The 13878-nt window shown below is 34.3% G+C and overlaps 1 protein-coding gene across 2 annotated transcripts in view; it reads right to left on the reverse strand.

Moving 5' to 3' along the window:
• Positions 1–13878, reverse strand: part of Epha3 (EPH receptor A3) — a 346294-nt gene that overhangs the window by 111305 nt on the left and 221111 nt on the right. The window lies entirely within an intron of this gene.

Raw genomic sequence — 13878 nt, forward strand, 5'->3', positions numbered from 1 at the left:
CAATATCTTTATATATTTCTGTTTCAGTCTTACTTGATTTTGTGCAAAGCTTCTCCTTCACGAACATGGATTGAATATGAGTCCCAAAAGGGCCATATATAAAGGTAGGGTCACCAGAGTAGCAGCATTGGGAGGTCCTGGGACCTCTAAGATGCTGGACCTACTGGGAAGTCCTTAGGTTACTGGGTACATAATCTGGAAGGGCTCTGTGTCACCCTGGTCTCTGTCTCTCTGCTTCTTACATAGAGGTATAACCTCTTGCTCTGACCTGAGCCCCTGACATGATGTACTACCCTTACCAGAGATCCAAAACTGTGAGTCAGCCTAATCTTGAACTTGAACTCCAGAACTCTTTTTACTTCTTAAGTGGCCTATATAAGATATTTCATTATAGTGACACAAGTTTAGTAATACACGTAGGAAAAAGAAAAGTGCTAAAAGTAGTAGCTTTGAAATTCTGTAGTCACAGACAAGATATTTATCCACTTATGGCCATATAAAGTCATTGTAAGAACAAAATAAGGTACTTATACACATGATTTAATGCAGTGCTCATCATGTCAAGAGGAATTAGGTCAGCAATTTTAACTGCTGAAGGATAGAAAATGTGAACTTCCCGTCTTTTTCTGGGCCTACTTTTGCTTGGTGTGAATGGTATGGAATTTCAGTACCCCTGCCTATGGGAATGCCTTTCCTCACTATTCATGTAATTTATGTGCTTAAGACAAACTTAAGCACATATGGCCATAGAGTCACTTGAGGTAGGAGTATCTTTTATTTTTTTCAGTGACACAATGGTACTACTATATGTAGATAGCATTATAAAGTCAGAATATGAGGTCATATAATGATTATTAACACTAAGAAAATACTTTTAGAGGCATTTACATACAATAAGGAACTTATTATGATAGATTCAAGCAGTGGTAGTCAGATTTTGTTTTTTGAGTACAAAAAATTTTTACGTTCATTCAATTTCTCAATTATTTACATATTATGCAATTAATACCTAACAGTTATATTTAAGATAACCCTAGAGTTGTAAAGCATATTTAAAAGATAAATTATGATGTTTGGTGCATTTTAAGACTAAAACTGTTCTGACTGAGAAACAGAGAAAAAGAAAGATTTCTGTATAATAAATACTAATTTCCTCTTGGAAGGATGTAGTTAAGATGAATTAGCATTTGAAGGCTATTGCTTTCTTAATCTCTGCATGCTGCAGTTGATACCATATTTTCTCCTGTAGCTTGTTTGCAAACATCCTTTAGGAGAAGCTGCAGTTTAAAGAGTAAACATACACCTCCACCACATGTATGCTCCATTAATTGGAGTTGTATTACAAAGCTTAGAAATGAAGATTGGAAAGGAACTCAGTTTAAATTCTGGAAGCTACCAAACTGTCCTTTGCTCATATTCTGTATTGTTATTGCTGTAAGCTCATATAAAGGTTTTGAATAGCTGTCATATTTTGAAGGGCAATAAATGATTTTACTTTTGTTTGGCCTCTTGCTCATTGTGCAGGTAGGTAATATGGCTCTATGCCAGGGTGTGATGGCTGAAAGGCATCATTAATGTGTTAAATGATGTGACATGCTTCTGGGACACTATGACACATCCTTGCAGAGTGATATTCCCAGATGCACAGGTCTCTGCCTAAATTTCAAAACAGAAAGGTAGAAGCTAAATTATTTTACAAGCAAAATGCACTGAGAAAATTATAATGTATATATTCACTTGCAATCTGTAGGCCAGATTCAGACCTCACCTGTTTGTTGAAAGAAATAAAAATTAAAAATTTCACATCCTAGGATTTATGAATCATATAACGAAACAGGGAGGTGAAGAAAGCATCACAGTGCATTATTGAAGTCACATGATCTCTACTAGTTTGTGGGTGATTTTTTTCTATAATCATTTTCATTCATAGTTAGACACGTTAGCATATTTGACTATGCCTTTCAAGATACAAATAATTTAGATATAGTTATACATGGGAATATTTATGTATATAAATATAAGTAAACACAAGCTTTTTATGGAAAAATATTTTCAAGTGTAAATAAACATTTTTTAGGAACATTATTGTTAATTATTGCATGGTAGTCCTTGACTTGGATATGTAATAATTTTCTTAAACTTCCATTGTTGGCTATCTAGGTAGTTTCTACTTTTCCTCCTGTGGTATTAAAAATGTGGGTGATTTTTTAATCTGTTCTTTGTAGATATACATGACAGTAAAGTATATTTTGACATATACATGCATAGAATATAGTTTATTCTAATTAGGATCCTATTTCTGTGGTTGTACATGGTGTGGAGTTTCATTGCATTATATTCATATGTGAACACAGGAAAGTTATGTCCAATTCATTTCACTTATTTTAACTATAGTTTAACTTTCTGCTCTGCTACTCTGATGTTATAAAATATCTTCCTTCATGTTGTGAAATAATTCATGCTGATAGTTCTGGTGTCTACTTTTCTTCTAGGGAGCATAATTACAAAGGAAAATGCATCACTACAGGCACTACACAAATATGTGGCCCTAGTTTAACAGCAGATCCAGATGTGAACCTTTTCAGCTTTATTTTGAAATGTTGCTTTTTTCAGAAATACTAAAGCATTGGTGGCTGTCTTTGACTTGAGATGTTCTCTGTCATATATATTTATGCTATTTCTAAATTCCAAGAGAATAGAGTGGATATTTCTTTGTTCAGTGAAATAGCAGTCCATAAAACTGTAGGTGAGAAAGATTCTAAATTTCTTTCTATGAGGTGAAATAGCACATGGTACCCAATTAATGTGTGTAGCTTTTGTGTTTTCATGTACCAGTTAAAAATAAATTTAAAATATTTTAAAACTTGCAAAAAAGGTACTGCTTGATTAAAATTATATTAGTAACAAAGTTCTGAATTTTAGTCCCTGAGGGGGAAAAATGCAAATTAAATAAAATTAGAATTGTACATCTAATTCAATGCTCTCATGCTGTTGACATCAATTTTTGACCAAAGAAGGGAAAGCATTTGTAAGACAAAAAGAAGTGGTTTGATTCATTGTACACAAATGGGATACATCTTTTCATTTCTATGGTTGTGCACTATGTACAGCCATATCATTCGTGTAATCATACAGGTACATAGGGTAAAGATGTCTGTCTCAGTCCACCATTTTTCATACCCCCCTCCCTCTCATTTCCCTCTACATAATCTAAATTTCCTCCATTCTTCTCTCAGTCCTACCCTTCCCCCACTCACATTATATATCATCAGTCAATTTCCTCAAGGAAGTGATACCCTTTTTTAAACATTTTCTGTGTAGTATTTCTTTTTTGTCTTGGTCATTAGTTATTGAGAAAGAACTGCTAATATCTCCAAAATTATTCTGAATTGATCCCTTTCTTTTGTTATGTAAATTTCTGCCTTATAAATTTTGATGTTATTTTAATAGATGTTACATTTTCCTAGTTAACTGTTCCTTCTATTATCATAAAATGTTTTTGTAATCTTTATATTATAACTTGCTTTGAAGTCAGCTATGTATGATATTTAAAGAGTCATGCCAGTTCTTTTATGAAAAAAAAAAAAAGAAGTGGTTTGTCTTTGATCATCAAGTTAAGTGGAAGACAGAGATCATTATGTCTAAAGCCAAGGATGGGAATGTTTTCATTACATTGAAGTCTAAATAAAATTAAGTCATGTCATCTTTATTTAAAATGATGACATTATTTGCTGATCACTTTTTAATAGAGCAATAACTGTGAAATTCCCAGAGTAAAATCAAGTACCTGGGAGTTCATATCAATAAGTGTTTTTCACCTGTCCCTTCATATTTTTGTATCTGACATGAATTTATAGAAACATATTTATTTATTACTTATTATAGAGAAAAGAAACCATATTATAAATAAAAATCAAAGGCAAACAGACATTAATTTGTTTTTGTCACAGAGAAATTGGTGCAACACTTGACAGAAGTTAGTTAATATCTGCAGATGAAATTCCAGTACAGAGTGGAGTTAATATCTTGATTTTGATAAATGTATTGAGGTTATGTGAGCATGTCAAATTTTTTTAAAGAAATTTTCACTGAAATGTTTAGGAGAAAATTAGCATAGTCTCTTTAAGTAACTCTCAAGTGGTTTAGAAATAAGGCATATCAATTTATAAAAAGAGGTGGGTGAGAGATTGATAAAGCCACTGTGATAAATGTTAATTTGAGGAAATTCTGGCTGAAGGTGGATTGATGTAATGTGTACTGTTATACTAGTTTGTAACATTTTCATATATGTGAACAAATAAAATTTTATGATATAAATTACACACATGTATGCAGAATTTCAATAAAGTAAATTATAAAAAAGGAAAGGTCAATTCATTCTGGGAAAGAGTTGGGGTTGGGATAGCATTCATTAAGTGGTGGGGGGAGTTAAAATGAAATTTTAAGAAATATAAGAAATACCCTTCCCTGGAGCAAATATTTCAAGGGGAAAGAGAGATATTTAAAAAACATATTGGAGTGATATACAGTGATAGATATACCAGAACCCAAAAACAAAGAAACATTTTTTTGACTAATAAACATTGAAAGAATCATGGTGACCTTTACAAGACTGAAGCTAAAGCTATTTGTTTATTTAACTGCAGGATTCCAAGACAAAGAGTTAGAGAACTGGTAGTACCTCAACATCAATGATCTAGAATCTGAATTAAAAAGACCCAAAATTCCTAAGGTTATTTTCTGATTGAATTTATCACTCAAAAACTATAAAATACTATTTTAGAGTTGAAAATAATAATTAAAGATAATACTAATACTCATTTATATAATGATATCACTTGCCTATTTTGTTCTATTATAATAATTCAGTCACTCAGTTGCCAAGAATTATACTTAATTGGCCCATCTCCTGCCCCTTTTAAGATCAAGCTGCTTAAAACAGATGTTGAATGAGGGTACACTTTCTTCCATGCACAATGTTTATCTCCATTCAATATACACCATCTAATTTTTCATGTTCTTGGTTTTCCTTGTTCTTCCAATCTGATTTCCTTTCCCCTCAACAATAATCATCACCTCTTCTCAGTCTAGTCTTCGTGTTATGCAGGGAACTCAGTTCAAAGGTTTTGATATATACACATTCCTTTTTCTTTAAGCCTGTCTAATTTATTTCTATCTTGCAAAATATATCTGAGGTCCACCCTCTGAAAATTTTTCTTAAGATACTTAAACCATCACTTCTTAATTTATTTAATTACATACTATTTTATACAAACTTGATTCATTCAAAATTAAAATTCTGTATTTGACTTGTGATTTCCTGAAAGGCTGGAAACATGCAGTATATGGACATAAAAAAAGCACTTAAATACATCTATATATCTGTTAATCTTTTTTAAAAAATCTCAGTGAAAGGAAATGCTGAGCAGTATGATATTTAAATTTAAATTAATATATTTTAATTAATATATTTTATTTCATTCTTGTCTTAGAATCTCACTATAATTAAGGGAATATTATTATAATTCATGAAATTATTTATTTGTAAATGTTACCTCAGGAATTTTAAATTCTGACACTAAACATGGAGAACAAGGTCTGAGAATTTAAATCAATTCAAAAAGAAAAATGACTAGCATGTGAGAACTTCTTAAATGTACAAGAGGCACCAAAGATGATTAAACTGGAGAAAATGGTTGTGCCACTACTACAGAGAAAATCAAGTAAGGAGAAAAAGAGGTTTGAAACTAGTCAGAACAATCAGGTAAGAGAAGGTAATAAAAGGGCTAACAGGAAAGAAATAAGTCAAATTATTTCTGTGTGTTGATAACGCAATCCTACATCTAGATGATCCCAAAACCTCCACAAGAAGACTGACAGATTTGCTAAATATATTCAACAAAGAATAGGATACAAGATTAATATTCACAAATAACAATTTCCTTATACTCCAACAATAATTCTGCTGAGAAAGAAATCAGGAAAACTCTCCCATTCATAATAACAAAAAAAAAAAGACTTCTAAAATTAATTTGAAGAATAATTTGAAGAATTTGAAGAATTACCCTGAATAGCCAAAGAATCTTGAGTAATGCCAATCTTAAATCTGTAGCTACAGAGCCACAGTAACAAAAACACATGGTACTGCCACCCAAACAGAAATGAAGACCAGTGGAATAGAATAAAAGACACAGAGACAAACCCACATAATAATAGACATCTGGTGTTTCACAAAGGTGTCAAAAATATATATTGCACAAAAATAGTCTTTTTAACAAATGGTGTTGGAAAAATTGGATAATCATATGTAGAAGAATGAAACTAGATCCCTATCTCTTACCATGCACCAAAGTCAATGCAAAGTAGTTCAAGGACCTAGGAATTACACCAGAAATTTTGCAACTGGTATAAGAAAACATACTGTCAACACTTCAATGTATTGGCACAGTCACCAACTTCCTTAACAAGACTCCAAAAGTGCAAGAAATAAAACCAAGAATCGATAAGTGGGATGACATTGACTTAAAAGGCTTCTGAATAGCAAAAGAAATGACAAAAAGCATGAAGAGAGAGCCACCGGAATGGAAGAAGATTTTTGCCAGCCACTCCTCTGATAGGAGATTAATATCCAGAATATATAAAAACATCCAAAAGGCTCAACACCAAACAAACAGACAAACAAAGATGCAAAAATCCCAAACAGAACACAAAAACACCTAATAACCCTCCCAATAAATGGGTAAAATAGTTGAACAGACATTTCTTAAAACAAACACAAATAAGCAACCAATACATGAAAAAAGTGTTCAACATTCTTATCTGTCAGGGAATTGCAAATCAAAACTACAGTGAGATTTCATTTCACTCCAGTCAGAATGGCAATTTTTAAAAATACATAATAACAATTGCTGGTAGGGAAAATGTACACTCATATATTGTTGATAGGTCTGCAAATTTGTACAACTGCTCTGGAAAGCAGAGTGGAGATTTCTCAAAAAACTCAACCATATAACCCAGATAGCCCATCCTTGTATTTTTCCAAATGAACTAAGATTGGCATACTATAGTGATACAGCCACATCAATGCTTATAGCAGCACAAATCACAATAGCCAAAATATGGAACCAGCTGGGGTGCCTGCCAGTAGATGCAGTAGGATGCAGTAGATGAATGGATTATGAAAACGTAGTATGTATACACAATGGAGTTTTACACAGTCACAAAGAAGGATGGAATTATGGTGTTTTCTAATAAAAGGATGGATTATTTCGATAGATGCAGAAAAAGCATTTGATAAAATACAGCATCCCTTCATGCTCAAAACACTAGAAAAAATAGGGATAGTGGGAACATTCCTTAACATTGTAAAGGCCATCTACGCTAAGCCCATGGCTAATATTATTCTAAATGGTGAAAAACTGAAAGTATTCCCTCTAAAAACTGGAACAAAGCAGGGATGCCCTCTTTCACCACTTCTATTCAATATCGTCCTTGAAACTCTAGCCAGAGCAATTAGACAGACCAAAGAAATTAAAGGGATACGAATAGGAAAAGAAGAACTCAAACTATCCCTATTTGCTGATGATATGATGGTATACTTAGAGGAACCAGGAAATTCCACCAGAAAACTTTTAGATCTCATAAGTGAATTCAGTAAAGTAGCAGGATATAAGATCAATGCACATAAATCTAAGGCATTTTTATACATAAGCGATGAATCTTCAGAAAGAGAAATTAGGAAAACTACCCCATTCACAATAGCTTCTAAAAAAATAAAGTATTTGGGAATCAATCTCACAAAAGAGGTGAAAGACCTCTACAATGAGAACTACAGAACACTAAAGAAAGAAATTAAAGAAAACCTTAGAAGATGGAAAGATCTCCCATGTTCTTGGATAGGAAGAATTAATATTGTCAAAATGGCCATACTACCAAAAGTGCTATACAGATTCAATGCAATTCCAATGAAAATCCCAATGATGTACCTTAAAGAAATAGAGCAAGCAATTATGAAATTCATCTGGAAGAATAAAAAACCCAGAATAGCTAAAGCAATCCTTGGCAGAAAGAGTGAAGCAGGGGGTATCGCAATACCAGATCTTCAACTCTACTACAAAGCAATAGTAACAAAAACGACATGGTATTGGTACCAAAATAGAAAGGTGGATCAATGGTACAGAATAGAGGACACGGACACAAACCCAAATAAATACAATTTTCTCATACTGGACAAAGGGGCCAAAAATATGCAATGGAGAAAAGATAGCCTCTTCAACAAATGGTGCTGGGAGAATTGGAAATCCATATGCAACAGAATGAAACTAAACCCATATCTCTCACCATGCACGAAACTAAACTCAAAATGGATCAAGGACCTCGGAATCAGACCAGAGACCTTGCATCTTATAGAAGAAAAAGTAGGTCCAGAGCTTCAACATGTCGGCTTAGGACCAGACTTCCTCAACAGGACTCCCATAGCACAAGAAATAAAAGCAAGAATCAATAACTGGGGTAGATTCAAACTAAAAAGCTTTCTCTCAGCAAAGGAAACTATCAGCAATGCGAAGAAAGAGCCTACAGAGTGGGAGAAAATCTTTGCCAATCATACTTCAGATAGAGCGCTAATCGCCAGAATCTATAAAGAACTCAAAAAACTCTACACCAAGAATGTAAATAATCCAATTGACAAATGGGCTAAAGAAATGAATAGACACTTCACAGAAGAAGATATACAAGCAATCAACAAACATATGGAAAAATGTTCAACATCTCTAGTAATAAGAGAAATGCAAGTCAAAACCACCCTAAGATTCCATCTCACCCCAATTAGAATGGCAATTATCAAGAATACAAGCAACAACAGGTGTTGGCGAGGATGTGGGGAGAAAGGTACACTCTTACATTGCTGGTGGGGCTGCAAATTAGTGCAACCACTCTGGAAAGCAGTGTGGAGATTCCTTAGAAAACTTGGAATGGAACCACCATTTGACCCAGCTATCCCACTCCTTGGCCTATACCCAAAGGACTTAAAATCAGCATATTACAGAGATACAGCCACATCAATGTTCATAGCTGCTCAGTTCACAATAGCCAGATTGTGGAACCAACCTAGATGTCCTTCAATTGATGAATGGATAAAGAAAATGTGGTATATATATATACAATGGAATATTACTCAGCCATAAAGAATGATAAAATTATGGCATTTGCAGGCAAATGGATGAAACTGGAGAATATCATGCTAAGTGAGATAAGCCAATCTCAAAAAACCAAAGGAAGACTGATATCACTAATAAGTGGATGATGACACATAATGGTGGGTGGGAAGGGTTAGTGTTGGGGTTGGAGTTGGGTTTAGGGAGGGGGGCAGGAATGGAGGAAGGAAGGACTGTATAGATGGAGGGGAGGGGTGGGAGGGGTGGGGGGGAAGGGAAAAAATGGCAGAATGAATCAAACAACATTACTCTTTGTAAATTTATGATTACACAAATGGTATGCCTTTACGCCATGTACAGACAGAGAAACAACATGTATCCCATTTGTTTACAATAAAAAAATAAAAATAAAAAAAAAATAAAAGGATGGAACTGGAGAACATCACATTATGTGAAATATGACTCAAAATATCAACAGTGAAGTGTTCTCTTTCACATGTGGAAGCTACAGCAAAGTAAGAGGAAAATAAAGGGGGAATGTCAGATATCAAAAACAAAGGGAAGACCAGGGGAGTAGAGGAGACTATGGGGGAGGGAGGAGGGACAGAAAAGGGGAGGAAATGCAGAAGGAATTCAAGAAAATTACACTATGTGCACATACAAATATACCACAGTGTATACAATATAAATTGCCAACTACAAATACATGAGTGAGTAGAAGGTAGACCAGCGAGTATAAGAAGGGAATTGGGGGAATGTGGAAGGAAATGAGGGGCCTTGGAGATTGAAGTGGAGTGAATTAAATTTAACACATGTATGATTACGTGAAAAGGAACCCAACTACATTGTGTAATTTTAACACACCAATAAAAGGAAAAAAAGTTTATCTTTCAAATGAGTCAATCAATAAATATTTGAGTAATTATGATGTGTTAAAAGGCCTTGTTCTAGTCCTACAAATACAAATGTGGCAACTCATGCCCACATAAAATTTATATTCTCCCTAATAATTGCATTCAGTTGAACATAAAGACAAAAATAAGGATTTATTACTGGTTTTCAGGATAGGATTTGATATAGAGTGAGAGAAGAAATCAGATTTCAGGAGTGGAAAGGAGGAGTATGAATGAGAAAACCAAAGGAGAAATAAAAATTAATCTACAGAAAATCTCATCTTAGATTGAAATTTTAGGAAAAAATATAATGAGATAATAAAGAAGCAGTTGAACAATTTGTAATGTGCACACACCCTCCTATGTGTGTATTACCATAGACTTGTTTATTTTCCTCCAGGATGAAGAAAAAGCTACAAAGAATAGATAAAAAGAAAAGGACAGAAAAGTGCTTGTTAAAGCAACTAGAAGAGGAGGAGAGTATCTCGAGATCCAGTACATCCATTAAAGAGTCCAAAATCAATGGGAGTTTAGTGAGCACAGATGGGAGAAATTAGATTTAGAGAAGGGGGAGATAGATAGCATTTTCTTTTCTGTCTTCAATTTTGTGGTCTTAGAAATGTTAGGAAGGAATAATCATCTGTGAAGATTGAGGGAGTAAAGGATGGGATTAGGTCCTGGGAAGGGTGGAGAGGATAAGACAATCTTTTGCAGAATACTCCTGAGAAGCCCTGTGATAGTGACTGAGCATCAAGGACTAAGGTTATTGTGATGGGTGGTGGTACATTGTTCCAGCAAACCCCTCTTTGTGTCCTAGACAGTATGCCTTTTCTTAGCTTCATGACATGACTCACAGGATGGCAGAAAGGGTAGGACAATAGGAATTGAAAGTGAAGTTCGGGTTAGGAGACAAAGCAGGGATTTGGTCTCTCGATGAAGTATTGGAAATGCTTCTTGGCTCTCAGTTTCTCCAGAAGATAAATGGGGCAGGGGGATATATAGATTTGGAATTCTTAAATTCTTTGTTAGTGTTCTTTCAGCTAATCTGAGATTATTATCTGCTATATAGGATAGTAAAAATGGGCAGATTCAAGGTAGAGGTAGAGAATAAGCAGAGATGGATATTTCACTAATAGAATAATTGTATCTAGAACAGAAAGGAAAATATACCTATTCTAAAGAAATGCACACACACACACACACACACACATGAAAAAAAAAAAACTAAAACTAAAAAAGATAGCCATTTACTCCAAGTTATAACTTTGGAGATGTTTGCTTTGCACTGTATAATTCTTCTGCTTTGTGTTTGACTGGTGGATTGATGGATACAATCTTTCTATGGAAGCCATGCTTTTATCACACTGACACATTTTGTTCAAGTATTGAGAGCTGAGAACTAATATCAGAATTTACAACATAATCCTCTACAATTTAGAAGGACCTTTATCATATGGTCATCGCAAAGCTTTTACAATGTAATCAAGAGAAGAATCAACAAACTCAATCTCACAAACTAAATTACAAGGGACCTGTTGACGTTTGCTCTTTATATCCATGTCAAAGATAGAGAGACTAGGAGGAATGTAACCACTGTGACATCATATCTGTCACAGCCATATCCTTCCAGTGGTAGAGAGGTTATTTTTCAAGGCTACCAGTCCATTAACCTTCACGAGAACGAAAATAAAGCCAAACAAAGAAACACTCCCAATGTCAATGACATTGCTTTTAATCCTGCTTATATATCTTACCCTGGAGATTTGAAGATGGAAAAAAGAACTCTATCTCCCCAGACACTCAAAATAATACAGACACCCTGAAATAAATGTATCAAAGTTCTGGTGGTACATATTATAGACAAACTTGTGATACTTTTTAAAATGGGAGTGGGAACAGGGAGAGTAACTGAGATCATTCCTGCTGAATCTCTGTCTAATGCTGTGATTTGTATTTGTGAGGGCCAAAGCATCAACCCCATTTATTTTTTAAGGTCTTGGCCTGCTCTTGGATGCCACTTCACCTAGATTCATTCACTGTATATATTTGGAGCTATTAGTTTCCAGATAAATGCATTGTCAGAAAGCCAGAGGAGGATGATAAGATAGAAAATAAGGAGCTCTTGCTTGTTTTTATATGTTTCTGTTTGACTTAAGAGATAATTACAATCCAGATTGATGCTCTTATTTTAAGCAAGGTAGTAAATCAACTTGAAATATAGGATTTGGGAAGGCCATTTGCCACATTTCTATAATTTGTTAAAATTCCTGTGTACACTGTATTTGAGAAACCATAGAAGCAAAGTGAAAACAAAACTGGGACTTGGATCACAAGGACACATATCTGAATAAGGACTCTGATGGGGGTTTTATTCAAAATATCTATCAAAAGACACGGCAGGGGCAGGGACTCCTTAAGAGGAAGGGATGCTAGCGCAGGCCTCTGGAGACTCTTATGCCAAGATTTATGATTTTGGTTGCTGGATTATAAGGAAGATGAAGGTAGAGCTGAGATAGTGAGTTCAGGGAACTATTCAACATATTTGAGAAATTAACCACTATGGATGTATTTCTATACTAACCCGCAGAAGTAGGTAAGACTACTTCTTACCACACAAAAATAGTTCCTGATACTGACCAGCAGGGTCATGCTGGTGCATATATTCTCCTTAGATGACACTCACTGTGTATCATTGGTAGTTGGAATAATAACCTTGAGCCAGTCAAGTGAGAGAAATGAACTGTGGTGAGTTTTTGATTCACCATTTGTCTGCTTGGAGACCTCTTTCAACTGATTGGAGAATTTAGTCTGTGTGCTTTCCCTCTGTCTAGAGTCACCAGGACATGTTCTGATATCCTCAGAAAAAAGGGCAATTCCTAATGGAGACCAGAGGGACTTCCTTAATTTAAGCCAAATGTTTATGAGAAGCCTAGTATATACTCAATCCTAGTTTATGTTCAGGGGTGAGCCCATATGAGAGGAGCAGACAAAAAAATCTGTGGTTCTAGTTAAAAGATTCTCAGGGGGCATCCTTTCTCTTTCTGACACCCACTCCTGACCTGCCTTTTTGGTTCCCAAGTACATTTATGTGCAAATAATGCAATTGTATCTTTGGATTGAACTGCTTGGACTGTACCTATAAATATGACACCTTATAGTGACAATTATGAACAACTAATACCAGTTTAACTTAACACAATCTGTTTTAATTACAAAAGAAAACTGCCTGTTACTCATTCATCCCAGTTATCAATACTGAAAATGATTTTCATATCTCAAAGGGGCATCATTTATATTTAAATGATCAACTTTCTGAATATCTGAAATAATAACAACAAAACCCTCATAAGTAAAATCCATAAGTAATCTACATAAAGGATAAAGAGTGATTGAAAGAGTACAGTTTAACAGTTGTAAAGACAGGAGAAAAGTTGGGAATGTAAGATAAAGGAATCTGAGATGTTTGTATCTTGTTTAATTTTTCCCTTCAATATTAAAGGGCTTTTGCTTACAATCTGCTAATTTAGCATTTTTTTATATTGGTAAAAATTGTCAGTGGAAAATATGGTTGGTGAAATCACATAACATATCTGGAATGTGTCAATCATTCCAGTTGTTTTACACCACGATCTTTTCCCATTGTACCTTTTCCTAACTCCATATTTGGAAAATATTAGCACAGAACTTAATCTACTAAATAAAGTTGATTTGATTTCTTATTTTTAACTAAGAAGAGCTAAGAACTATAATGCATCAGACTTCTTAGGAGAATCAAAATGCTGAATAATTATATCAAAAATTCCAATTATAGCTGATATAAAGATATTTAT

The sequence above is a fragment of the Sciurus carolinensis genome, chromosome 9 (assembly GCF_902686445.1).
Source record: "Sciurus carolinensis chromosome 9, mSciCar1.2, whole genome shotgun sequence".
NCBI classification, from domain to species: Eukaryota; Metazoa; Chordata; class Mammalia; order Rodentia; family Sciuridae; genus Sciurus; species Sciurus carolinensis.